General features: G+C 43.2%; 1 long non-coding RNA gene across 1 annotated transcript in view; it reads right to left on the reverse strand.

The window, feature by feature from the left end:
• The window catches only part of LOC149868606 (uncharacterized), a 119,421-nt gene extending 96,206 nt beyond the window's left edge, over positions 1-23,215 (reverse strand). The window contains exon 1 of the long non-coding RNA XR_016441293.1: positions 23,056-23,215. This is a non-coding gene — a long non-coding RNA (uncharacterized LOC149868606). The remainder of the gene's footprint in view (positions 1-23,055) is intronic.
• Positions 23,216-27,927: the final 4,712 nt, after the last annotated feature.

Consider the following 27,927-nt stretch of genomic DNA (forward strand, 5'->3'; position numbering starts at 1 on the left):
AATTATTTAAAAGCAGGCACTATTCACACTCCCCAAACTATCTAAGCCTTATGGCCTGGTGAACTTGCTAGTAATAATGCAACTATCTGCCTCCTCATGTTCTCTTTGTTGTGGTTAGCGCTGTTAGCTGAACTGTTTAGTTCACACAAGGACCAGGATTATAGTATGGCATTTCACAGTGTCATAAGGAAAATTAAGTCTCCTTGTGCCTTTCCCTTTATCTTGTGCAGACACCCATGGCTATACATAATTTGACCAATGGAGCCCATGTTTCCAAACACAGGTTTCTGTGACACAATAGGCTTTGGATGTGCAAACTAAAGTCTGTGGTCATCACTGAGACAGACAAAAGCACCTGAAAAAGTTGGTACTCAAAGTGCATATGCTGACACTTCTGTGCACAAAGCTGCTTACTCCCAAAGCAAGGGAGGATTTTGGCTAGTTGGGAAGAGCAAGCACTGAGCTTCCATAGAGCTCCTTCTTGTAGGACTTGTTCATATATAAATAGGCAATAGAGAAGTAATATAAAGCCCTGCTCTATTTATCTGTACTTTTCATTCTGCCTACTTGCAGACCCCCACAACTTTGAAGAACAATTATTTCAAAGGAAATCCCCAGTAAAGCATCATCCCAGCAGCTCTCACAAATCTATGATAGTTCACAAACAGTAAATCAATTCCCTTCTAAGAATAGGAATCCAATATTACATTACTCATGTTTTAAAAGGAACAAAAAACCTACCTGAACAAGTCAATAAATTGTATGTATGTTTAAACCAGTAGTAATACTCTGGAGCTATTAAAATTTTTACTTGAAATCAACATAATTGACCATCTCTCAAATAACCCTTTAAGTATATTAACAGTCAATAAGCAATTGTCTATACATATTATATATATTGATTCAGCTCATACAAGGGATGATAAGCACCTCAGAGGATCAAGTCTCCAACTGCTTTATGTATTAATCTATATTTTCACAGACTGAACATCAATTATTTATTTCCTTCTGCCTTCCTTAAAATTATTTTTTCTTTATAAGTAGGCAAAAGCTAGTTGCTCTAACTTTCCTGTTTTTCTTTGAAAGTTTAGATTTTAAAAATAAAGCTCCTTTTAAAGAAATCATCTGAATGACTGATGCAGCAGCAGCGGCATTAGAGGAAAAACACACCAAGTTAAATTATTCTGGAGGAGGTTTCCCTTCATGGTAAATTTGGACATTTCAAATTATTCTCCCTTGTAAATCAAAATAAGTAGTCAAATATAGAAATTTTTGAGGAACAGCAGAAACAATAACAACTGAAATAATTGTTTTTTAATTGTAAGCATCAGCAGAATGACAGTCTCCCTCCTCCATCCCATTTTAATCTCCTAGCATAAGCCTCTCATTGCCAGAGGAGGAGCTGGATCTGGAACCAGGGGAGCTCAGTGCCACAGCCAGGGACATTCTGGGGAATCTGAGTTTGAGCTCCACGCCCCTCAAAGTTCCCCTAAGGCAGGTCTCTTCTGGAAGGCACTTAGGAGCAGGTTGTGGGGCAGGTGGCTCAGCTTCCCCTGATGTTATGTCTCTTCCTGCTGAGGAGGGGATAAGGCAGGATCCCCACCCTCAACTTAGAAGCACGGTGGGGAAATAGTAGTGTAGTGTGGGATCATTTTTGAGGTGGCAGATGATCCCAAGTATGCTATAAGCCAGCACTGCCGAGGGCAGATCAGCCAGGGCAAGGAGGTGAGACACTTCACCACCACTGCAATGCTGCTGCATCTCAGGAGGCAGCACCCCCTTGTCCTTGTTCCTCCTTAGCCTGGCACCAGTGGGAGTGTGCCCAAAGGGAAGTCTCTCTCTCGCTCCAAAGTCCCCATCCCCATGAAGCAAGTGCAGGCCACCCTGGAGCGGAGGGGAAAAGCCAAAGGTGGGCGAGGTCACCCAGAGCATTGGAGAGATGCTTGCTGTGGATGACCAGCCCTTCTTCTTAGTTGAATCTCCGAATCAAATCACTGTCCTCTGAATTGGCCAAATCCAAATCTAAATTAAATACTTCCTTATTCAGACAGGCCTAAAATAAATACATACATGTCTATATTTTTGCTGCTTTGATAGAAATCTGAATTAGCCATTGGATGTTACCAGAAATTCTTCAAGAAAATTCTCTCTTACCTCTTGGGGTAACCGAACACCGAGTGAATCGGGCCCCAAGGTCACGGTGGGCCGGGGTGGCAATTGGAATATGAACAGGTGGGATTAGCGGCGGTGGAATGTGAGCTGTATGGGAAGTTTAAACAAAGATGATTTATTTACTCATGCTTGGGAAGCGGAGGTTCAGATATTTCTTCAGTTACAGTATAGCGAACAAGAAAGGGGTCTGTTGGCCCATGGGGTTCACTAGCGAGCCCTTGCTTTCTACCTCCTGAGGGATAGGTGCGGCTGCCCACTAGCTAGTGCCAGGGCTGGCCAACAGCTCATGAACGGGATAACAAACAACAAAAACTGTAACGTAGTGAATCGAGGAACGGGGTTGTGACGCCAGTCCAAAAGACAGTCCATAAACCGAGGTCGGAAGTGAGAAGCCAGAACGAAGTAAGCCGAAGTCAAAATCGAAGCCAAACAGTCCTGTAACCGAGATTGAAAAGACGAGTCGCTCCACCCGCCGTCTGCAGCCTCTGCTTGCGCCTCACAGTCCCTGCCATCCACAGCCTCTGCTCACAGGATCGTTCTCTCCCTGTGAGACAGTCCCTGCAAAGGCAGCCTCTGCTCACAGGATCGAGCACAGTCTCTCCTCCAACACACACACACACTACCTCACCACACCCGGGTGGCGGCTCACAAACCTTTTATAAGAATTTAGTGGCCAATCAGAACGCTCTTCACAGAGAAATTTCTAGTCAAATTACATCATGCAGTCAGTGAACTGAGGTTGTGTGTTAGATCAGATTACCTCATGCTCTGTGATTGACAAGCCTCCAGGTCACCCAGAGGGCACATTCTGGGGGCCTGTCTATAGTTTCAACTCCCTGTGATGGCAGCACCAAACTTAGATTTTTCCTTGACGTTACCAAATGTCAATTCAATGGAAACAAACACTGCTCACAGGAACATCCAATTTTGGCAAAAAAAATGTGGGCAAGGGTTCCTCATATGTACGCCAGAGAGAGATATCCCATCAAGCCGACCATGAAGTGTCAGCACTCACTTGTGACATAGGAGAACTAATATGTCAGCTATAATAGATATTAATGTTACTCCTCAAGTGATCTTAATGTCCTCAATTGATAAGGACTTCAGTTTTACCACCCATTTAAAATACAGCATTGGAGACAAATATGCCATCGCCTATAATATTTGAAAAATAAAGGTGTTCACTATGATTTTGAAAATAGTGCAAACAAAAAGCTTTTTCATTTTCTCGAATGCAGTTCACTGGGAAGTCAAATAGAAGTTGCTATGGTCCAAGTACTGCCATTATAACCTAAATGAGAGTTTTTCCTTTGCAAAGGCTTTCTTCTATTAGATTACCAAATACCACAGATCACATCTTCTTTCAATTCTAGCAATTCTGTAGATTTATCTTTGCCCTTCTCTGTGTCCAAGTTGAATAACTGACCCTCTTCGAGAGAACAATTTTGAATTAATCATTTACAGTATTATATTGGGTCATACCCCAGTGAGATCTGTGTGTATTTCCATCCTCAGCAGAAGAATCAAACGCCATCTCCACTAAACAAATTTATATCATCAGTTTTGTTATTTCTTCCATTCCCAATTTCATTTCTCCTGACTGAGAATCTTATTGCTGGTTCATTTAGCACTAAGTTAACCATTTCAGCAAATGACATTTGTTTTTATAGTTTCATTTATTTCTTTTTCCCAACTCACTTATTTTCTAAGCAGCCAGATGCAGTACTGTTTCCTTTGTAGAACATGTAAGGCTGCTTATCAAAACTAACTATGCAACATGCTACACACTGCATTTGAAGGGTCAGATTTGAAAAGGCAGATGCACACATTTCCATGCATTCATTTTTGTACCTAACTCAGAGCTCCTATTGAGCTTAATTCAAGATAACTTTTTAAAATGTAAATATTCAATAGCCTTGGCCTAGAATACCTAAACTTATCATCAAGAGTTACAAAATGGCAACCATAATTAACAGCTTTATTCCTCAAGCACAGGACCCAGTGGTAAGTATCATCGCCAGCATCACCCTTGAGGAGACTTTCTGCAAGAGGATCACAAGCTAACCCACTGGAGGTGATCTACCCACCTTCCTCAGTGGCTCGCTGGAGGGCGAACTCAGAGATGGCAGGGACTTCTCCGCACTGTGGAGCCAAGTCTGCAATGCCACACACCACTTCAGAAAACACATTGGCTGCGCTTGGACCTGGACTGAGAAGTGATGGGAGCTGGGAGTCTTGTCTTGCCAGTCCCACACACCAACTGCGTCACCACGATGCCCTGCATAAGGACCTTCCTGGAATGGTTCCTGAATGACGCTGTTTGCAACAAGTACACCAGTGACCTGAGGGCCAAACATGACCAGAGCAAGGTCTCCAACATCACCTCGAGGTGGGACTCCAGCAACCACTTCATGCCCTGTGGGAGCTTCATGCACTTCATGGACTGGCACTTCTTCCACAATGTCAGCTTCAACTGCATGCCTCCGAATGGGGCAGTTTGCTACAGCCACTGGGACAAGAGGTGCCAGTGGTGCAGCTACAAGGCGGAGACCCTCCCCCACGTGCTGCGATAGGACTCTATGGACTAACTTCTTTTTTCAACCTACCCCCTCCACCATTGTGGATTTTTGTATAGGCTTGTTTGTATCTATATCCTCTCTCTCTCAGTGTTGTGACCTTCTTCCCTCCTCACCTCCCCACTCCCCAGACTTAGATGGCTAACATTGTAGTTATGTAACCTAGTTGTGTTTTCCTCCTCACTCTCATCCCTCCTTTGTTAGTCCCTGTCTCAGGCACTTTGTATTTTCCTAATGGCTTTGTCATCATTTTTCTATGATCCTTAACATTGTCTAATAAAGTTAAAGACTTCACTACTGAGGTAGTGAAGTCTAAGGATGTGGTAGTCATGGGGGACCTGAACTTCCTGGACATCTCCTGGGAAGAGCAGTCAGTCAGGTCTGACCGCTCATGTAGGTTCTTAGACAGAGTGCAGGACTTCCATCTAACCCAGGAGGTGCACAGCCCCACCAGGGGAGATGCCTTGTTGGACCTAGTGCTGGCCATGGGTGATGACCTGGTGAGGGGGCTGCGGGTGCTCGACCACCTGGGTGACAGCGATCATCGCCTGCTGGAATTCACCATCCAGTGCAAGGTGGCAAAGGCCTGCAGCAAGGCAGCAGCCCTAGATTTCAGGAGGGCAAACTTCAACGAGCTAAGGAGGATAGTTGGGGAAGCGCTGAGGTCCCAAGGAGGAGGGGAGCCAGGTGTCCAAGGAGAGTGGTCGCTCCTTAAGGAGACGATCCTCCAAGCCCAAAGGAAGGTAATCCCAACAAGGATCAAAGGGAGCAGGAGGGCACACAAGCCTCCGTGGCTCACCAAAAGCATCTGGGAATGTCTCCTTGCTAAAAGGGTGGCATACACCCAATGGAAAGAAGGGGACATCACCAGGGATAACTATACTGCAGTCGCTCGGGGATGTAGGGGGTAGTCAGGAGGGCCAAGGCAGAGATGGAATTAGGGCTAGCTTCCCAGATTAAGGACAATAAGAAGTCCTTCTTTAAATACATAGGGGGTAAAAAGAAGGTTCTGGGTAATGTGGGGCCCCTGCAGGACACGTTGGGAAATTTGGTCATCACACCAGATGACAAAGATAACATGTTTAACAATTTCTTTGCCTCTGTCTTCCTAAGTAGGGACCAGAACAGCCACCTCCCTGCTGGGCCCCCCTCGGGCCCCAGGGGAGGCATACCTGGGCCGAGGGTTAGTGAGGAACTAGTTAGGGAACTTCTGGAGGGACTGGAAGTATTCAAGTCAGCTGGTCCGGACGATCTCCACCCTACAGTTCTAAAAGAACTGGCAGAGGTCATTGCAGGACCCCCGGCACAGCTTTACGAACACTGGTGGTGCTCTGGTGTGGTGCCGGAGGACTGGAAGAGGGCCAACGTGGTTCCCATCTTCAAAAAGGGGAAGAAGGAGGACCCGGGAAACTATAGGCCATTTAGTCTTACCTAAATGAGAAAATAATTCTGGCACACATCCACGAGGGGCCAGCAGGGGACTCCATGCTTAGGGGCAACCAACATGGGTTCATCAGTGGCAGATCCTGTCAGACCAACCTGGTGGCCTTTTATGATCAGATCACCAAATCATTAGATGCAGGGGTAGCAGTGGACATAGTCTTCCTGGACTTCCAGAAGGCTTTCGACACTGTCTCTCACCCCATTCTCATTAAGAAACTGGGGGGCTATGGTGTCGACACCCACACAGTCAAATGGGTTGCCAACTGGCTGGAGGGCTGCACCCAGAGGGTGGTAGTGGATGGGTCCTTCTCAACCTGGAAGTACATGGGCAGTGGGGTTCCACAGGGCTCGGTCCTCGGGCCCGCACCGTTCAACATCTTCATCAGTGACTTGGACCAGGGGCTAAAAAGCACACTGTTCAAATTTGCTGATGACACTAAGATGTTGGGAGATGTGGGCACACTAGAAGGAAGCAACAGGCTACAATCAGAACTAGACAGGTTACAAGGGTGGGTGAATGAGCATAGGATGGGATTCAACACAGACAAGTGCAAAGTGATGCACCTGGGGAGGAACAACCGGCACCATACCTACAGGTTGGGGAACTCCCCTCTTGTCAGCACAGAGGCAGAAAAGCATCTTGGAGTCATAATTGACTCCAAGATGAACATGGGCCGGCAGTGTGGGTAGGCAGTCAGGAAGCCCAACCACACCTTGTCATGCATTCACAGATGCATCTTGAGCAGGTCCAAGGAGGTGATCCTCCCCCTCTATGTGGCACTGGTCAGGCCACAGCTGGAGTATTGCATCCAGTTCTGGGCGCCACACTTCAAGAGGGATGTGGACAACATGGAGAGGGTCCAGAGGATGGCCACTCGCATGATCAGGGGACAGCAGGGCAGGCCCTATGAGGAGAGGCTACGGGACCTGAACTTGTTTAGCCTCCAAAAGAGAAGGCTGAGGGGGGATCTTGTGGCCTGTTATAAACTAGTCAGGGGGGATCAGCAGGCACTGGGGGAGTCCCTGTTCCCCCGAGCACTGCCAGGAGTGACCAGGAATAACGGTCACAAGCTGGCAGAAGGTAGGTTTAGGCTAGATATCAGGAGGCAGTACTTCACGTTCAGGGTGGCTAGGATCTGGAACCAACTTCCAAGAGAAGTGGTGCAGGCTCCTACCCTGGGGGTGTTTAAGAGGAGGTTAGATGAACACCTTGCTGGGGTCGTTTGACCCCAGTACTCTTTCCTGCCATGGCAGGGGGTCAGACTAGATAACCTACTCAGGTCCCTTCCAACCCTAGAAACTATGAAACTATAAAACTATGAGATCTGTAAGAGCTTTTTCAGCTTTGGTTGCCCCAAAGCTATGAAATAAACTCCAGAAGCAACCAGAAGCATCAGATACCACCATTTTCCATTCCAAGTACAAAAAATATATACATATTCTTTGTATATTCTTTGAATATATATATTCTTTGTACTTGGAATGGAAAGTGGTGGTACCTAATGCTTCTGGTTGCTTCTGGAGTTTATTCCATAGCCTTGGGCTAGTGCTGAAAAAACTCTTACAGATTTAACTTTATTAGACAATGTTAAGGAGATCTCTCTCTCTCTCCAGATATAGATAGATATAGATAGCTATCTATCTATATATTGATTGCTTATTTCAACACCAGACACACTTAATCTTGGCAACTTTTGTTCTTCTGGAACATGGTATATGCACAAGAGGTCTATGTGCCCATCACACCAAGACCTTCAGTGTATACACTTAGACAAGAGTATGGAGGAGTAGAGGCTGCCCAAGACCTACCATACGTCTTTTAGACCACTGAGACAGAGTCCAAAGCCAGACCAAGTCCAGATGTTCAGTGCCTCAATGGTTTTAGCTTCTGCTAAAGAGCAACAGATTAGAGCTGCTGCTGACTGCCTTACACCTCGGCAAGGGTGCATTACTGTCAGAGTGATGCCCCTTAACCTATCTCCAATCGAGGAGTATCCACAAGACAATGCGGGGTAGAGTTTTGCGATGCAGGGGTTTTCAACTGAAGTTATGCATACCCCCAGTGGTACTTGAGAAGGCCCTAGAGGGTACGTGTGGGTAGGTAGGGACACAGTGCCACCATGCACCATCCCAAACTGCCTCACAGGCACTGCCCACCCAGCTGGACATGGGGGGCAGGGGAAGCTTCACATTTGGCTACATGCCCCCCCCATACACACACCTCCCTACTCCACCTCCAGCTGCACGCCACCCACTGCCCCCCAGCTCCATATCTGGCTGCTGGGGATAAACTGCTGCATGTCTGGCCACCACAGGTACACTGATTCAACAAGGCTGAAAACCCTTGCCCTATACCAATCTTACTCTGGAGCATGTAACATTGTGGTATTTTATAGGAGCTATTCCACTATGAGTAGCCCCATTATATTTCCACCCAGGACCAAGACACACTCAATACAGATAAATAAACAAGAAAGCATTTAAAAAAGAAAGATTCATACTTATTTTCTATTGTTGGAAAAAATGAAAGAGAAAGATAACTTTGCATGACATGTATTACTTTAGTCATATCACTTCCTGTACTTCTGGAAGGCATTTATTGCTAAACCTACAGACAAAGGTGTTGAATTCCTATTCCAGGTGCTTAGTTGCAACATACAGTCACCACTCAGATGCTCAGACCTTTTGTTCAGTAGTTGCCTCACTGAGGCATGTAAGTTTCTGCTGGTGGGTATGCACACAGTCACAAAAAGCCAGACACCAGTACAGCAGGTCAGATGCCTCATACATGTCCAAGACATGACAAGAGTCTTAAATCAGCCACTGCCTTGCCTATTTTGCCTGCTGAATTGGACTTAGTAGGTATTCTCTAAAACACATTCCCCCCAGAGTAGATCAAGCACAAAAGCCATCCAGGCACAAGAATGTGAGTGGGGGAAGCTAGACGGGAGAAGCATACACACGAGTCTTTTTGGAGCTCTTGCACTATGTATTAATATTTAAACATTCATTGGAGCTACAACCTGAACCTGATTCTCAAATTCCATATCAGTGCCTGGGATAGTAGGCTATAGATTTAATTTTGTACGTGTTTTTGTCTGGTCCACTGAATATTCCATTATTTATTCACAGTATACATTTACTATGCAATATACTGTGTGCGGCTATGAGATAACTCTGTTTGTAAAAATGAATTGACAATTTATTGATAATTGTCATGTTTATTCACATACTAAGACCCCAGAATGATACATACCTCAATTTTGAAAGGCAGAAATAATAAAAAAAAGGTTTTTCTAGAGTTATGGCTGCACAGAGCAAGGACAGAACCTAGTCTTCAGCTGATTCACCCCCCACCCCTTCCTGCTCAACTAAACTGAAATTCTAGCTGATGCTTAAGACTGGTCTCCACGGATAAATCTATGGTTCTGAAAAGAGCTAAGGAGTCTCCAAGGCCATGGAACAGGGGGAGAGGAACCAGTAATGTCTGGCAGAGAGAAAAAAGTACCCAAAGAAAAGTTAGCTTGATTAATGGAAAATTGAGACCATCAACAAGGAGAGACAATCCTTAGCACCTCAGGAGTGACGAACAGTGATCCACCCCAAAAGTATCTAGTACTATCCACAACAGCCTCCCTCAGCTGCCTGAATAGTAATGTAATAGCTGCTGCACTGTGGAGCAGGAGACAAACCAGAATGCTCCATCCCAGGCAGAAGAATAGCTTCACTACTTAATACATGTACCCCAATTTTGGGGGGGCTGATTTGTTTGAGGACAGGTGCATTCTGTGTGTGAGAAATAAGGTATTTAGAAAAATGCTGCAAATTTGCAATAAGTATTCAGGCTATGTGTACCTGGACTTCCTGAGTGGCCCCTGCATCAGTTCTCTCCTCCAACAAACTGCGGTGCTGGCCTCCTAAAGATAGAACTGAAAAGTCTTTTTAAAATATCACTTAAGAAAAGTAGAATATAGGAGGTTGAAATTCCCCATTTTGTTTAATTTTTTTCTCCAAAGAGATTTCTATCTTTTAGCTGAATCCATACCTCAGGGAAGTGAGTATATCAAAATATGGGGAAAGCAGCCAAAGAAAGGTTCATAGAAACAGCAGAAACTTTTCAACACACGATTCCTAAAATGCACATGAAAAGACAGGAAAATAGCTGAGGGTTACAGAAGTATTGACAAAATTGAAGCACCTTTATGATGGGCTTGCTCATGTTTGAAAGTCATTTGGTAGGTATAGTCCTGACATTTCCAACATCCAGTTGACTAGATCTGAATTCAGAAGCTGTAAAAAATATTTCACGCTGAAGCCTTAATAGTGCGAGCCACTCAGTGCCTAAAACCTGAGAGCATGTGTAAGCTTTTCAATGGACTACGTTAGAATGCTCCAAGCACCGTCACTTGATCTTTTTACTTATAGTACTTGCCCTGCAGCAAGTCACAGAATAAAAATAAAACCCACCCACTTCTTCACAGAGGTTATCCTTCTATACCAAAGAGCGGACACAGGCTAACTTAAATTAAGGGGCATGGTGGCGGGGGTGGAGTTAAGACAACTTTTTTTCCCTCCCCTGTTCAAAAGAAGTGATCTCTTTGCTAATCCTCCAGTGGATTTATGTAGCTTTACTTCACTGTGCTGAAGCTCACTATTTCTGACAGTCAGTGAGGTATCTCCCCCCATTATAGTCCTTGATCAGGGATTCTACGTTCCATTTCTGTTTTCTTTCACTCTATTTTCTGATGGTGATGGTTGATAGAACCTTAATGCTAAATCTTAACCAATAAACATTGTGACAAGCCTACTGCTTATTGAAAAGCCAAAAGAAATACAGTAATATCAGAATGGCCATGAAAAAAATCAGCTTTACGGTTGAATAAGATCAGTGTTTCATCCTGGCATTGACACTACCATATTCTTCAGAAACAGATACACCGCCACACAGCTATGCTCTAACAGTACTATCCTGTACATGGGACTAGGACATTCTGCTTTTACCTCTAGGACATTTACTTTTGCCCTTTGGCATGATTTCATTACTTTGAACCTATATGGTCATGATGGAATTGTATGACTGCACTGTTAACTTTTTAATAATCTAGAAACAACATTTCCCACAGTGGCATCCTGATACTCAGAATTTCAAAAACCAAGTCAGAAGAATCCCAACACAGGCTGTACAGAGATGCCTTTACTTTGAACACTACCCTGTTTTTATGGGATTTAAAATCTATTGCACAGGATGAATCAGAGTAGCTACAGATGCAGGTCATCCAATCCTTATATTTGCATAGACAGAATAAAACCCAGCATAGAGGGGGTATATCAGATATTAAACCAATATTATACTTGGCAATGAGAGAATTCTGACTTTGGTCCAGATCTTCATTAAATTAAAGCCATTGTACTGCACTGATCTAATATTTCATCTAAAATAATATGCAGAAGCATTTTCCTCGAGGGATTTTTTAATGGAAGTTTTACAGTCAGAATGGACTATTTACTTTATTATACTCTAATAAGCTTTTTAAAAAGCTTTGCAGCTAAAATTGATTTCAGCATGCAATCAGCACCCTCACTCTCCTCCCATTTTAGACAATAGCAAATGATGAAAATAGAGAGACAACATATGTGGTGGTTAGAGATTCTGCATCTTTCCTTCTAACATTCATATTGAACCCTTTTCAAACCATAGAAAATGTACAAAAATGAGTTCCAGGTCTGAATTGTTTTAATGCTTAAGGTTAATAGTTTCTTGGTAAGCGGTTAAATTTTATGGAGCATATGTGACACATTACTATCTATCAGACATTGCAGAGGAGATATTTTATCTGTCATACCCACCTTGAGGCACTGGTGCAACTTTAAAGTATTAATATCATTGAAAGCATTTGACCCATTGAGGTTTTATGAAAGAATGCAAAATGAAATAGGATCGCTTGGGACTTCTTCAGTAAATTTATTCTCGATAAAATGATAGTTTTACAAGTCTGCTAAAACAGAGAAACAATGCAAGCTATTAACCATAAACCAGCATGTAAATTGCCTTCTATTCATATCTTCTGAAGAAATGCCCAGAAAATCCCAAGAGTATCAAAAAAGGTGTCACAGTATCAACTCCATTAAAGGGAAAACTTTTAAAGTTTAAAATAATCCTCAAAACAGAATCAGAAAGATAATTACCCTGCGGCTGATGGGAGTAACTAAGCAGAAAAGTGCTTTACCATAAAACTAGGGCTTTAAGAAATAAACCATTCCAGGTTTAAGAGGAGCAAGGTTAAATGAGAATATTTGCTTTAAAAGCTCCTTTAGTATTAACTCTTTATGCTGAATCATCCAAAGGATCTCACCACATCAGCTCCAGTAGAAAAAGAGTTCAGATGAAGCTTGATTTGCAATCACACTTTGTTTTCTGACAGGAGGCATGATTCTTAGGATCATGCATCAGATCCCATTGTGACTTCTTTTTAACATGTGTCGGGTTTAACATCTGTCAGTCTGACCCAAATGCCAGTATTTGAGTTTTATCTATGTTTAGTCTCAATTGCAGGAAAAAAACCAACAAAAAAACAACCCTCTAGCATTTTAGGTTCTATTTTCCTGTGTATACATACATGAATGTGTGTGTGTGATGCCACCAATGGTGACATCCATGTAATACATTGCAAACTTTTGCTTAGCTGCATTCTATTCTGAAGTATTCTATTTTGAAATATGTAAGCACTCAGCAGGAACAAACTGGCTTAAGGGTTTGTTTATTTATTTTTTCCCCAAAGCCCAGTTTCTTGAATAGTCCTTGAAGATAACCAAGAGGATGCCACTCTCTTGTTCTTTATTTTTTTATGCAAGCTCAATGGATAGTTTTTTCTGAAAGAGAACCAGAGGATTTGGTCCTTATTCAGACAAAACTTTGGTCAAGTGAAATGGTTTCTCTTTTTTTGCTTGAATTATTTAAATTTACCAAGTCACTGTAAATTTAGAATGGCACATCAATTATACCGTATTTACTCAAAATACAAGATGACCCCCGCAGTAATTAGTTTCTATACATGGACAATATGTTAAAATTTTCCAGGTATAGAATTTAAGGATTGGAAGCTTGTTTTGAATTCCATCTCCCCTCCCCCTCTTGCACTGCTGTAGCAGGGAAAGCAGTGCTGGGGGTGGGGTGAGGTGCCCCCCTTGCCCTCTGCCCTGCCCACTTCTTCCCTCATGCAGCCTGCCTGCAATCCCCAGGTCCCCACAGCCTCTGCCCCTCCCAGTCTTCTTCTTCCTCCCAATACCCCCCGCACCACCCCCAAGTCTCTGCCTCTTCCCCATCCTGCTCTCTGAAGTTTTTGCTTCTCCCTGCCTTACTGTCAGACACTGCTCAGACTAGTCCATCCTAAAGCACAGCACATGGAAGTTCAGCCCTTGTTTGGCCATACAGCAGTGTCAGTGCTGCCAGTTGGCCAGGCAGGGAAGGAGTTTCCATGTAATTTTTGCCCAGGAGAGACTCCAGTCTGAGTTGAAGCCAAGCTGCACCTGACAGTAAGGAGGAGGGGAGGGCGTGAAGTCTGTCTCTGGCTCTGACCTGGACTCTAGGCCATAGTTAGAGTCACAGCAGTTGTCTACTCCCCTCTCTGCTTTGTATATTAATATAAGATGAGGGGATTTTCCCCTATACTCATTGGGGGCGATATCCTCATTTTATATTTGAGTAAAGAATTATGACGTCATTGGGATAACGGAGACCTGGTGGGACTCCACCCATGACTGGACCATGGGTATAGAGGGCTATACCCTGTACAGGAGGGATCGTGTAGACAAAAGCAGCGGGGGTGCAGCTCTCTATGTGAAGGAAAGCTACATGTCCCTGCAAGCTGATGTTGGCAACTGGAATGGGCAGCTAGAGACCCTCTGGGTAAAAATTCGTGGGAAAAATGGCACAGGGGACACAACGGTGGGAGTCTACTACAGACCTCCCACTCAAAGTCCTGAGCTTGACCAGGAGTTCGCCCGGGAACTGACTGAGGCCGCTTGCTCCAGGACCTTGGTTGTCATGGGTGACTTCAAGTACCCAGACGTCTCGTGGGAAGATCACTCAGCAAAATCTGAGCGGTCGCAAAGCTCTCTCTCGTGCATGGATGACCTCTACCTGACTCATGAAGTCTATGGGCCAACGAGAGGCAAAGCGCTGCTCAACCTGGTACTGGCTATGGGGGACAACCTAATCGGCGACCTAGTGATCGATGGGAAGCTGGGTGACAGTGACCATGAGCTGATCACCTTCACCATCCGCCATAAAGCTGGCAAGTCAGTCAGCAACACAGAAGTCCTTGACTTCAGAAAAGCCGACTTTGACAAGCTCAAGAGGCTTGTCCTTCAGGCCCTCAGGGGCCATGACCCCAGGGAGATGGGAGTTCAAGAAGAGAGGCTGCTTCTCAAGGAAACGATCCGCAATGCACAAGCTAAATCTATTCCAACATGGAGGAAAGGCAGCAAGAAGGCACAGCAGCCCTCCTGGCTCTCTAGGGACCTAGCGGACCTCCTGCGGCTAAAAAGGAAAGCCTACAAAGGATGGAGGATGGGATTCACCTCCAAGGAGGAGTATTCTGCGCTGGTCCGGTCCTGCAGGGAGCAAACCAGGAAAGCCAAGGCTGCAACTGAACTCCAACTAGCTTCAAGCATCAAGGACAACAAAAAGTCCCTTTTCAGATATGTGGGGAGCCAGAGGAAAAGCACGGACAATGTTGGACCCCTGCTAAACCAGATGGGGCAACTGACGCCCAGGAAAAAGCCAACCTATTAAATAGGTACTTTGCGTCAGTCTTTCATCAGTCCCATGGGATGCCCATGCCTGCTATGGGAGAGGGAGATCCAGGTGATGGGGATCCCCTACCCTCCATAAATGCTGACCTCGTGAAGGAACACGTTGAGAAGCTGGATACCTTCAAGTCAGCTGGCCCTGACAATCTGCACCCCAGGGTACTCAAGGAGCTGGCGAGCGTCATAGCCCAGCCCCTGGCACGGATCTTTGAAAACTCCTGGCGCTCTGGTGTAGTGCCTGAAGACTGGAAGAAGGCCAATGTGGTGCCAATCTTCAAGAAAGGGAGGAGAGTGGATCCGGCTAACTACAGGCCCATTAGCCTGACTTCTATCCTGGTGAAGATCTTAGAAGAGTTTATTAAGGAGGCCATCCTTGATGGACTGGCCCAGGCTAACATCCTAAGGGATAGCCAGCACGGGTTTGTTGCAGGTAGGTCTTTTTTGACCAATCTCATTTCCTTCTATGACCAGGTGACCTATCACCTGGACAGGGGAGAAGAGATTGATGTCATATATCTTGACTTCAAAAAAGCCTTTGATCTGGTATCCCATGATCACCTCTTGGCCAAACTGGCCACTTGTGGCCTTGGCTCCACCACGATCTGCTGGCTGGGAAACTGGCTCCGTGGTCGGACTCAGAGGGTTGTAATTGATGGCAGTCACTCATCGTGGTGCCCTGTGACCAGTGGGGTCCCTCAAGGCTCTGTCCTGGGACCCATACTGTTCAACATCTTCATTAATGATGTGGACATTGGAGTCAGGAGTGGACTGGCCAAGTTCGCCAATGACACCAAACTTTGGGGCAAAGCATCCACACCAGAAGATAGGCAGGTGATCCAGGCTGACCTGGACAAGCTCAGCAAATGGGCAGACGAGAACCTGATGGTGTTTAACACCGAAAAATGCAAGGTTCTCCACCTGGGGAGGAAAAACCTGCAGCATCCTTATAGGCTCGGCAGTGCTACGTTGGATAGCACTACAGAAGAAAGAGACTTGGGGGTCATCATTGACCACAAGATGAACATGAGCCTGCAATGCGATGCTGCGGCTAGTAAAGCGACCAAAACGCTGGCTTGCATCCATAGATGCTTCTCGAGCAAATCCCGGGACGTCATTCTCCCCTTGTACTTGGCCTTGGTGAGGCCGCAGCTGGAGTACTGCGTCCAGTTTCGGGCTCCACAATTCAAAAAGGATGTGGAGAAGCTTGAGAGAGTCCAGAGGAGAGCCACGCGCATGATCAGATGTCAGGAAAACAGATCTTACGATGACAGGCTGAGAGCCATGGGACTCTTTAGCCTGGAAAAGCGCAGGCTCAGGGGTGATCTGATGGCCACCTATAAGTTTATCAAGGGTGACTACCAGGATCTGGGGGAACGTTTGTTCACCAGAGTGCCCCAAGGGATGATGAGGTTGAATGGTCACAAACTCCTGCAAGACCGTTTCAGGCTGGACATAAGGAAGAATTTCTTTACTGTCCGAGCCCCAAAGGTCTGGAACAGTCTGCCAGCGGAGGTGGTTCAAGCACCTACACTGAACACCTTCCAGAGTAAATTGGATGCTTTTCTTGCTGGGATCCTATGACCCCAGCTGACTTCCTGCCCTTTGGGCAGGGGGCTGGACTCGATGATCTCCCGAGGTCCCTTCCAGCCCTAATGTCTATGAAATCTATGAAATATGGTAAAACTTGCACTTTAACATTAGTGATTTTTTGGATCTTTCTATAAGCCTCGTTGGATCTTTCATAGTTAGTAGGGTCAGAAGGAACCTGAGCAGATCATCAAGTCTGACCCCCTGCCTTGGCAGGAAAAAGTACTGTAGTCAAATGACCCCAGCAAGCTGTTTGTCTAGCCTCGTCTTAAAGACCCCCAGGGCAGGAGCCTGCACCACTTCTCTTGGAAGCTGGGTCCAGATCCTAGCCGCCCTGACAGTGAAGTAGCGCCTCCTGATATCTAGTCTGAATTTTCCCTCTGCCAGCTTGTGACCATTATTTCTAGTCACTCCTGGTAGTGCTTGGGGGAACCGGTTCATCTTTCTATGAACCATTGTACAAACATGGAACAAAAACACTAATGTGAGTACAACAAAAATAATACAAATTGCCCAGTGCCAAAGATTTGCAATTCAATATTCAGAAATCCTCAGACTAAGTATTATATGAAAAAAATTTAAAAAAAACAAAACAAATAAAACATTTCATGTTTATTATTGATCACCAGAATAATCAAAAACATAACACACACATACAATATAAATAAAACCATTCATTGCAAATTATAGCTTAAATTACATAAATATAATACCTAAGATTCAAAGCAGTTGTGAATGGGATGGCTAAATTAAGGCTTTCATAAAAATCAACATGTTTCTTTCCAATGGAACTCAACTGCTGAGTGATGGCTGAGTGGATAGAAGAGCCAATGCCCAACTGCCACAGACTAATGATTTGCCACCATGTGCTAAAAAATCAAGCTGTTAGAAATCCAGGAAGACGAATGTCAATCTAATATTTCACAATACTTTAGAGACCTGTTTCTAATTTAACTATAAAGCAATTTCAATGGTAGTATTAAATCATGCAGATTGCATTTCATGAAAATACTAAGGAAAGTCTAAGAATGCCTTTGGCACTGGAAAAAAAGATGCGAGAGAGAAAATATTCCCATCTATACTCTATGAAATACATCAATTCAGACAAGAAAACAAGAGAGGATAAACATGAAGGAAATAACAACATATGGAAAATGAGACTCGAAACCTTAAATCAGAAAGGAAAAAAGCACCTGTTTAAATATAAATATAGAAAATGGAGCCTAGGGGATTTGCAACAGAGAAAGAGAGATGTCTCCAACGGCAGCAAGGAACATGTCACCAAAGAGGACACTGATATACTTTAATTCACTGTTAAGTATTCATTATTGATTTGCATTCTACATTTTGTATGTTATTTCAATACAGAAAGAAATACATGAAAATGTCATTTAAAAATAGCTTTATGTTCTATTCAATACATCTAACCAGAACAATTTTTGAAGGAGCTCAGGCTATCTTTTATCTTAAAATGGATGATCTACTGAAGAACCAAAGATTCAGAGAAGGTGGATGAGAATCATTAGGAGTATGAAAAACATCTGCTAGGAAGAGAGACTGAAAAGACTGGCAGCCTTTACCTTAAATCAAAGATGAACCAGAAAAGACACAGTAATGAATGGTCAGAAGAAGATTCAGATACAGAAGAAGATACAGTGAAAGCCAGTTCAATGAGAACAAGGCAAGATGGAATGAAATAGTCAGCAAAGTCAAAACTGATAAAAGGAAGTGATTTTTCAAGCATCATGTAGTCAGACTGCAGAACTCATTGATACAAAATGCCACTAAAGCCAAACTCATCAAGAATGTCTACAGTTACTTATATATAATATAGAAGGATTATTTAACTTGCCACTTTGAATTTCAAATTAATGCCCAAATATTAGAGGCCAAGATGAGCCCTTTTGTGGGGGCAATTTATTGCATATCTGTTACCTCTCAGCTCCATGTTCTTGGGGAACCCTGATACAGGACATAGACTGTCTGACTCACAAAGAATCCCCGCCCCCTACCTAAACAGAAACTGATTAAGATGCAGTGGGAGAGACACCTAAAACCCTCCAGATAAGGGTGACAAGAGTGAAACAACTGCCCTAGGTCTCATTTGCATCTGAAATGGAACCAGATGACCATTCATTTACATGATAGATGGAGAACAGAAAGCCCAGAGCAGAGACCACAATGAATTCAGGGATCAGAGAAGCAGGGGAGCACTGCATGATGGGGAATCTGTGCTCCAAATGCTAATCAAGCCACATTTACACATACCCAGCTCAGCATTTATCAAACCAGTTTTAATCTGGATTTACAAAGGACCTCCCCCCGACACACACCTCTAAGCAGAAATAAGTTTAATAGGCACTTCAGGCCGTACATTTCCTGGTCCCACTATGAGAGGCCTATTTAAACTTAGTTGGCTAAAACTTGGTTGCCGGATTAGGGAATGCTGAGGCAAAGAGACCGAGTCAGAGGGAGCATGGGCAACATTTGAACAATGGTAAAGGGTTCATCACACCGTCCAGCCCATTGGAGCCCTGACCACAAGTGTTGTCATACTTTTCCTGGATGACTGGTGGAAGTCCTCCCCTCACAAAGTTTATGAACACTCCAATAATTGCCTTAAGTCTGTTAAAAGACTATAGTAAGATCTGGAAAAATCATGCTAAGCTGAGGCTTGTTCACAACAAGTAAAAATCCAAAACCCTGATGCTGCAAGCTAATTATTGTTTCTGAAGACACCAGGAGATATCCCATCAGTATATCTGCTATCCATAGGAATTTCAAGCTGGCTCTTAAGTATCTGGTTACTCCCTAACTGTATGTGTTTCCTGAGTATCAGTTTCCTGAGATGTTCCAAACCAGATAACCCCTTGTGGATAGAAAAGACAATTTGATTTACACTATTGAGAATGCTTGAAAGAAGCTGAACTGAGGGTATAAACACCTGTCAAAAGCACCAATGTGTGTGCTGACACCACCCGCTTTCTTCTGGAGAGGCTGAAGGAGGCAGATCATCTCCCTTCAAGAATCATGCTGAGAACTTTAACCTGTCAGCTTTGCAACCCGAGGGCTGGTGAGATCCCAGCTCTCCCTGGTTTCTCTCTAAGCATTGATTTCTGAACCTGAACTGTATTAATTAAGCTGGAGTTAAGTTTCCCCAAATACTTAGTGAAACCAAGGTTATACTGTAATTGTTTGTGTTTGTTTTCCTTTGCATGTCTATTACTACTAGTGCCATTATATATTTCTTATACTTAGCAATAAATAACTTTTACAGTCCTACTGGTGGTAACTGGATATATTTTCCCTTCTCTACTTCTCCTTCCCCACTTGCTTTGCAGCAATGTTTCTTTTACCCAAGCTAAAGATCCCTGTAAAGCCCAAAAATACTGTGGGGTCTGCTCATCAAGAGGCTAAACGATTGGGACGTGCTAAGTTTGAAATGCATAAGGGGATCAGCTTGTACAGGTTGATTGACCCAGTTTGGCTCAGACATGCCCTAATGAACTGAATGCTGGCACATGAGGGTGTCAGCTGGACACCCAGCCAGATTCAGAGGTATTCTGTTTACCTGTGTGCTTGTGTCTGACTGTAGATTATTGTTGGCTTACGAGGGTGTCAGCCTGTCCATGCTGATCAACCCAGCCAGGTCAGGCATGTCACATTAATCTGTGTGTGTTTGTATGTATGACTGATTTGGTGCCTGGAGGAACCCAGCCACACTGAAACTGAGTCCTGCAAGCCCATTGGGGGTGAGGGCTTGCAGAAGGGAGAGATACAGCTCCATACAGAAACACAAGTAACACAAGCAGCACATTAATAGAATTACCAAGACCCTAGAAACGTATCCATAATAAATGAGCACACCCCAAAGTAATGGGCATATCTGGTAACATATCAGCTTCCTAACATCCTTAGATGTTACTCAGAAATCACCTGTCTGTTGTAGGCCACTGTCAGAGACAATGGGTGCATCTACATGTGTGCTTTAGAATAATTTGCTGCTCAGTAAAGCATCATAGTCTACATGTGTGATCCTTTTAGACTACAGAAAGCTAATTTTTGCTGGCTTAAGATAGTACGGTCAGAAACAGTACTACCTTACAGCAGAATAAATCATTATGATTAAATGTGCATGTAGACACTGACTGTGTGCATAAATTGCACCCAGCCAGCCCAGCTGGCTGGGGGCCAGACTCCTGCCTGATGCCTAGCCATATGGCTCTGCACTTTCAGCACCCTTGTGCCCCAGACAGTCCCAATGCCACCACCTACAGCCCAGGGCTGACCCCCCATTCCCATTGCCAACCTGGGCCTGTTCTGCCCTGGCTCAAATTGCTGCTGTCTCTGGCATACATGTAGACACTGTGCCTGGGAGTAGTTTACTCTGGATCAAAGTGCTCCTGAGTTTATTGGTTCAGATTAATTGCACATGTAAACACACCCAGTATGTGGAACTAGATAGACCATGAATGAGTCTGGCAGGTCATCTCTTCATAACAATTTTAAATAGCAAGTACCATTTTTTACCCTTAGCACCCTCCAAACAGATGTAACAATTACATATACAAGATTTTCTCAACACTGATAATGCATTTTGAAATGAAAGTATTACTGCTAGATAATCAAATGGCGCGCTCCATTCTCATGTATTTGTTTAATTCTGTTTTTCATTTAAAATATTGTTTTCCCAGACACACAAGCCACATACCAAAAACTCAAAAGTAGGCATATGCAACTGCAACAGTAGTGAAACAGAAAGCTTTATAAAAAGTAAAAATTTGAAATAAGTAGTAATATCAGTCCTGTTTGATGAACCAGCAATGAATACTATTAATACAAGAACCCATGGACTCTTAAATTACTTGTCCTGTGATCTATATTTTTAATGAACCCAAGAAAGAATACAAGTATGATGAAGTCATGAAGCTCTGTTCAGTTGCTGATGTTTGAATACATTATTACTGCAGTTTTCCAGCCAAGAGATAGCATTCCTTGGTGCCTTTCAAATACTATTTCACAATTCTACCACATGTTCCATCCAGACACGTAGTTTTGAAACACTTACTCATGAACTGATATCTAACTGCGCAAATGACTGCACTGATATTAATTGGTCTAATTCCAGCAGCAAAGGAGAACTCAGGGTAAGGGTCTTGCAATCTACCAGCAATTTTTATTTTTATGTCTCTGGAGTGCTTCCCTTCTTTGAATTAAACAGTCTGAGCGTGAGTAATCACCAATTATCCCGGTTTTCTCTGTTTAAAAATAGTAAATTCTCTGATTTAAAAAAAACCAAATCCATAATTAAAATGAAATGCCACTATATATGTAAGTATCAACTGAACACAATATTTTATTGATATATATTTTAAACTATATTTTAATTTTAAACTATGTGGAAGCCTACCAGTGCCTCAAACACTAATAAAACACATTCTAATGACCTATAAATGTTGGTATTTGATTTTAGGTTTTTTTATCATGGAAAAAAATCAGAGCTCCCCCTGCCCACTTCATTCGCTAGAACACAGGTTCAAGCCCCTCACTGCCAAGCCACAGTCCTCCCCTGGCCTTGATGGTGCCCCTTACTCCCCAGCCACAGCTCCCCCATCCCCAGCCAGGCAGGGAAGCTCCTTGCCACTGCAAGCCCTGAACCAGCCTAGTGAGGCACCCCCTGCCTGCCTAGCAGTAGTAGGGGCAGCAGCATGCAGTGTTTCCCCTCACTGCTGTTGGGCAGGAAGGGGGTTCCTTGCCAGGTTGGCATGGGGCTTGCAGCAGCAAGGAGCTTCCCTGCCTAGCTGTGCTCCACCTTGCCATGCTGGGTCTTACCCACTGGACCACAGAGGCCCTGGGGGGAAGGCAACAGGGTAGGGAGCCCAATCCTATAGCAGGCAGCCTGTACCCACACCTACACAGAGATCTGGGGACTTATGTGCCTCCCTCCACACCACCGGAAGTGCATGTAGCAGCATGGAGCTAGCCCCTCCCCCACTCCCTGTATGAGCCACCCATGGCTCCACCCCGCTCCCAGTATGGGCCCTCAGCTGCATATGGCCTCAGGCCCCAAGCCTCACCCTCTACCTAGGCTGGCCAGCAGCCCCAGCCCTGCCCAATTCCCTCCCTATGGGGGCCTCAATCCCTCCCCATCTTCACAAGACTTACTTGCAGGAGCTGTTTTCCAGGCTGCCTCGTAGCCATGTGCATGTGTGAACACACACATGCACATGGTGTCCCCTGCCTGACCGCCCTCCTCCCACTCCCTCCAGCCCCTTATAGGCTGGAACTCTGGCAGCCTGCAAAGAGCTCTTTGCAAAAATGGAAAATCAGCATGTTTCTCTGTTAAAATGAGAAACCCACATTTTTTTCCCCAGTTAAAAGGAAAACCTGCATTTTTTTTTTTCCATTTCTCCATGGGAAACAGAAAACCTGGATCCAATTTGCACTTCTCCAGAAACTCAGGTACCTTTGTTCCTAGTCTTCTTCACCCTCAGCTTTCCAGGAGTTTGTTGAGGCTGGAATAAAGTAAACGAGGAATAAAGTAAACAAGGGCACTCTCCACTCCATCTGTTGAAACTGAATCACCAGGTAGTCAAGGAGTTAGTCAAGGAGCCAGAATATAGCAAGCAGGAGGGAGTCTGTCTCTGTAGCTTAGCAGTTATGGCCTTCATATAGAAGACAGGACAGCTGGGTTCTGATCCTTGCTTCAAAGATTGCTTGCAATTTGTTCATTAAACAGTCATTGCTTGGAAAAAAACAGACTAAAATCCTGGCAGAGACTTCCCATTCTTAGGAACTTAAGTGCTTAAGCATCACCTAGTGTTCCATTTAGGCACCTAAGGGAATACTCTGAAGCAATGTTAAACATCTGCTGAATAGTTTGTGTAAAAAAATTTAGCCTGAGGGGTGCTGGCAAATTGCTTGTTTCAACTATTAGGTGTTTCTGGTGTGTGACTAGTCAGTTGGAATTTCATCCTACTGTTTCTGCTCCAGACCCGAAACATTTTAAAATATAACAACAAAAAGCAACTGGCAGCGAACAATAATAAAAAGCATTTGCTATCTGAGTTTTAATGTGCAAATAGCAGCATTCAGAGGTCGAATAGCTATTACTAAACACATGTAAGACAAGATCAGGTCATGTGCACGTTTGTGAAAAGCAAATAAGCAGAGCTCCTCAAAGAATGACAGGTTTATTTTGTGAAAGATTGAAAGAAGAAATGGCTGTACTTCAAACTGGCACAAGCCCCCACAGTTCAAAATGGTGTCTGAAGGAAAGTTCCAGAAATTTTAAAAAAAGAAAAAACAAAAAAACAAAACCCTTTCAAAATGGAATGTTTGATTTTGACTAAAATGTGTACATTCAAAAATATATGAATTATATTAATGCTGTTGCATAATTTTTTAAAAACAAAGTCATTATAATGTGCAACAAACAACTTTTCATTTGGAAAATATTGAAGTGGGATGGTTTGGAGATTTTTTTTTCTTAATGGGAGTGGGGAGGGGGAGAACTCTAACAAAATCTATCATTCAATGAAAAAACCTTTCCCAACGGAAAAAGGGTTTTTCTGACCATCTGAAGTGGGTCACTCAGACAGCTTCCTTACATATACCAGTGTTCAGTGATTCCAGCCAGTTTATTTTACATGGGACAACCTTGTCCTGTCCCCATAGTAAACTGAGCAAGCAATGAAACAAGCAAGCATACAAACAGTGCACACATGCAACCAAAGTCTGTGGTCTTCCTTCAGACCTTGAGAGGGGCAACCAGACTGTGTGCCTTCTCCCTCACCACCACAGCCTCCTCTCTTATTTCCCCTCTGCACTTGTGTCTGAAGATTTAAAACCTGTTTATGGCTTCTCCATCAGCAGCTGGCATCAACCCTAGTGAGTTCCCAGTCTCACAACCAGGCAAACTATTAGCTGCTGAATACCTGCAGTTGGTTTCTGACCATTTGAGGCCTGAGCATGTCCTATCTCTGAGGGCCACAGTGCCCTCCCCTCACCTCTGTAGGCAGCCAGGTGCGTATACTGGTATGGACCACCCGTGCAATGAGTGTGCTAGGTCTCTGCTAATATTTAGAAGGAAAAGAAATGTACAAAACGGGGGTGCAGGCAAGAAAAGGTTTCTGTTACATCAATGCCCAGAAGGGAAATGTTCGAAGGGGGCTTTCTGTTACACATTTTACCTCTGGATTTCTTACAGATCGACAGGGAATAACAGAATACCACCCTAAATACATTAGCAATACATAACTAATACACATTTTAATCAACAGCTGATACATTTTATATAGTTAATCAAGAGTGGTTTGTGTGTTGTATCCTTATCAATGTAAAATTTAATATTGTGAGCCACATTCACTGGAATTTTCACTCTTAGACATGATGATCCACTGCTCAATGTGTGTTCCTTGAATTATATATTTATGAGATGCAACAGACCTTGTCATTAGAGCTGGACCAGAAATAATTAAAAAAAAAACCTGCCATATTATATTTTTCTTCCTTCTAAACTCTTTCAGTTTCTCTTTGTAGGTGTACAGAATCACTTTAATTAAAAAAGAAATCAAAGCATTTCTGTTACAGAAACTAGAAAATCTTCAGATGAAATCTTAATCCCAGTGGTGTCAATGGGAGTTTTTCCATTAACTTCAACAGGGCCAGGATTTTAACCCTTGTGGGCAGTTTGTATATTAGCAGTGAAATATTCATTAAATATGCAAATCTTTATACCCAGGGTATACTATTAGCCTGCAGTATTGATGGTTAATTAATTGGCAAAAACAGAGTAGGGCGGATTTCACCTTCTTTTTCACAGCAAAGAGAACACAATCTTTGCAGTTACCCATCCATATCTAAATGTATGAACCTACATTTTCAGAAGTGATCAATTGTTTTATGCCCCTCCATTTTTGGGCGACCAACTTGAGATAAAAAACAGACCCTCCTATGTTCAGTTAACAGGCATTCAGTAACAGGTGGGTAAAGGATAAGACTAAACCCATGGGCAGCTGCTGGGGGTAGATGTGTTGGCATGGCAGTTTCTTGCATTGTAGCTTCTGCCTTGTGTGCTGGGGCAATGGGGGTGAGCTGCAGTGGAAACTGCAATAAAAATCTTTCAACAAAATATTTTCCTTGATTTCTTACCAAAAATCTTTTGGCTATCAGATGTTCAGGCTGGTAAAACCAAAATTAATATCTTAAGTCAAATCAGACATTGATAGGAATGAAAATAGTATCTGCACATACACTAAAACAAAGGTAAAATTACAAGCATTATCAATTTTCATGCTTTACCTCTACGGTAGAAACACAGGTAATTCTGGTTCTAAAATAGCATCAGTTTTAGTGGCACTGGAAATATTTTATTGGAAATGGTAATATACATTGAAAATTGGAGTGAACTTTTCCTGCATACCTAGTGTAAAGTTATGGTTACCAAGAAACAAAGAAATGCATAACCCCATTCCCTAATGCTATACTATTGTACAGTCAGATATATGGGAGAGATTCTATGTACCTCATGATTTGTGTTACAGGAGCAAGATTTGTGCACTTACTTAAAGAAGTCCCAGTCTTTGCAGTGAAAAGCATGCAATCAGAATAGACAAGACAGATAATGAATAGGAAAAAAGCAGAAGCACAATAAGGTGAAGTGACTTGCTCAGATTTATGTACTATATCAGTAGCAGAGCTTCAAATAAATCTGTATGGTATAAATATACTGTGTCTTCTTCCTAGAAACAGAAACCAGGTCTAGTAACTCAGACTCCTGTACTAACTACTGCCTCATGTTGTCTCTTCCCAGAGCCTTACTTATTTTCAAATGTAGGATACCAGACTCAGTGGACCATTGTTCTGAAAAGAGATCACCTTCCACATGATGCTGAGCATCCTTAACTTATCCTGATCTCAGCTGAAGTCAAACTATTAGCACAAAGCAGAATCACACCCCAGCAAGAAGTCTGCCTGTGTTCTTTTCCTCCAATTTTTTATACCATTAGGGAGTTAATGGCTGGTGTAATTATGATACAGTGCTTGTGAAATTCAAGCTCATTACCCTCTTCTATCATGTGTAAAATGGAAAAATACATTATTTCTATTTAAATAACAATGTAGTAAAACAATTAATACTTATTAAAAGATAGCTACTTTTATCCCACTGTGAAATTGTAAGACGTAGGCTGAAAGACCACCAGCCCTGCTAAGTGAGAAACTGTAGGGTTTTACCCTTACTACTTCATCATTCCCCAAACACTTCCTCTTCTTGGGAGGATACTAGGGCCTCCTTTTCCCCTCTCTTTGAGTACCTATATCCCTTTAAGACATGGGAGGTACAGAAGTCATAGTGCTACCAATAAACACAGGAAACTAGATACCTCAAAGCGGAGGGTACAGTATGTGGTGTGGAATTCCTCGGTCTCTCATCCCTTCTTCATTAGAAAAGCAAAGCCACAGAGTGAGCATCATATTTCAGAAGTTTCAGACCCACTCTTAAGTGTACTCCCTCACACCTGCAGCATTCTGTGCCTTTGTGCTTACAGACCTCTGGAATACTTTTTAAAAGTAGTCAGAGATCTGATAATGGTGTGAGAAGTGAAGAATCAACTTACAGTAAGCCAAGTAGGCTCTCGGGAAAATTAACTCATTTAATTAAAAAAAAACTTGGTAATTTGAAGAAAAAATGTCTGCATATTTCATGTTTTTGGCACGTTGGTCTCTTCTGCTCTCTGCCAGTGGCACGTGCAGCTGTCAGGACTGTAATGCTTCATTCTAAGCAAAGTTTTTGCACTAAACATTAGGGTATCTACACGGAATGCAACTATTTCCTATATATACATAGGGTTCCTTCTGGGCATTAACCTCTGTGATACCAAGTCGAGTCCTTAATTACTGGTAGTCGAGTCACCAAATTAATGCAAACAACAGCCATGAGGTTAATATAACAGATAGTTAACGCTTACCAATTCTAAGCCAGGAACTGAGAGAGAGAGAAGTCATTTGTTTAATTTTAAACTCTAAATTAAAAGATACTTCCTGCACCATGGATATCAGCTAAACAGACTGAATATTTTAGTACAAAGTAAAACATTATCACTTACCTGACTGCATACCAGTTATTATAATTGGCATCAGTGGCATGCATGCTTCCTCTCTCAAATGGCAATTTGGTTTCTCTAAAAATCTGGGAAACAATAAAAAAAATGCAATGCAATATTAGGTTTTTTAGGGTCTATACATTATTCCTGATAAATTCCCACATGTGAATCTTTACAGATGCTCTTATATATAATTTTAGCATTCAGATAGCTATCTATATCCTAAAACAGTT

Source organism: Crocodylus siamensis, chromosome 3, assembly GCF_052110815.1.
Source record: "Crocodylus siamensis isolate JL-2025a chromosome 3, ASM5211081v1, whole genome shotgun sequence".
Taxonomy (NCBI): domain Eukaryota; kingdom Metazoa; phylum Chordata; order Crocodylia; family Crocodylidae; genus Crocodylus; species Crocodylus siamensis.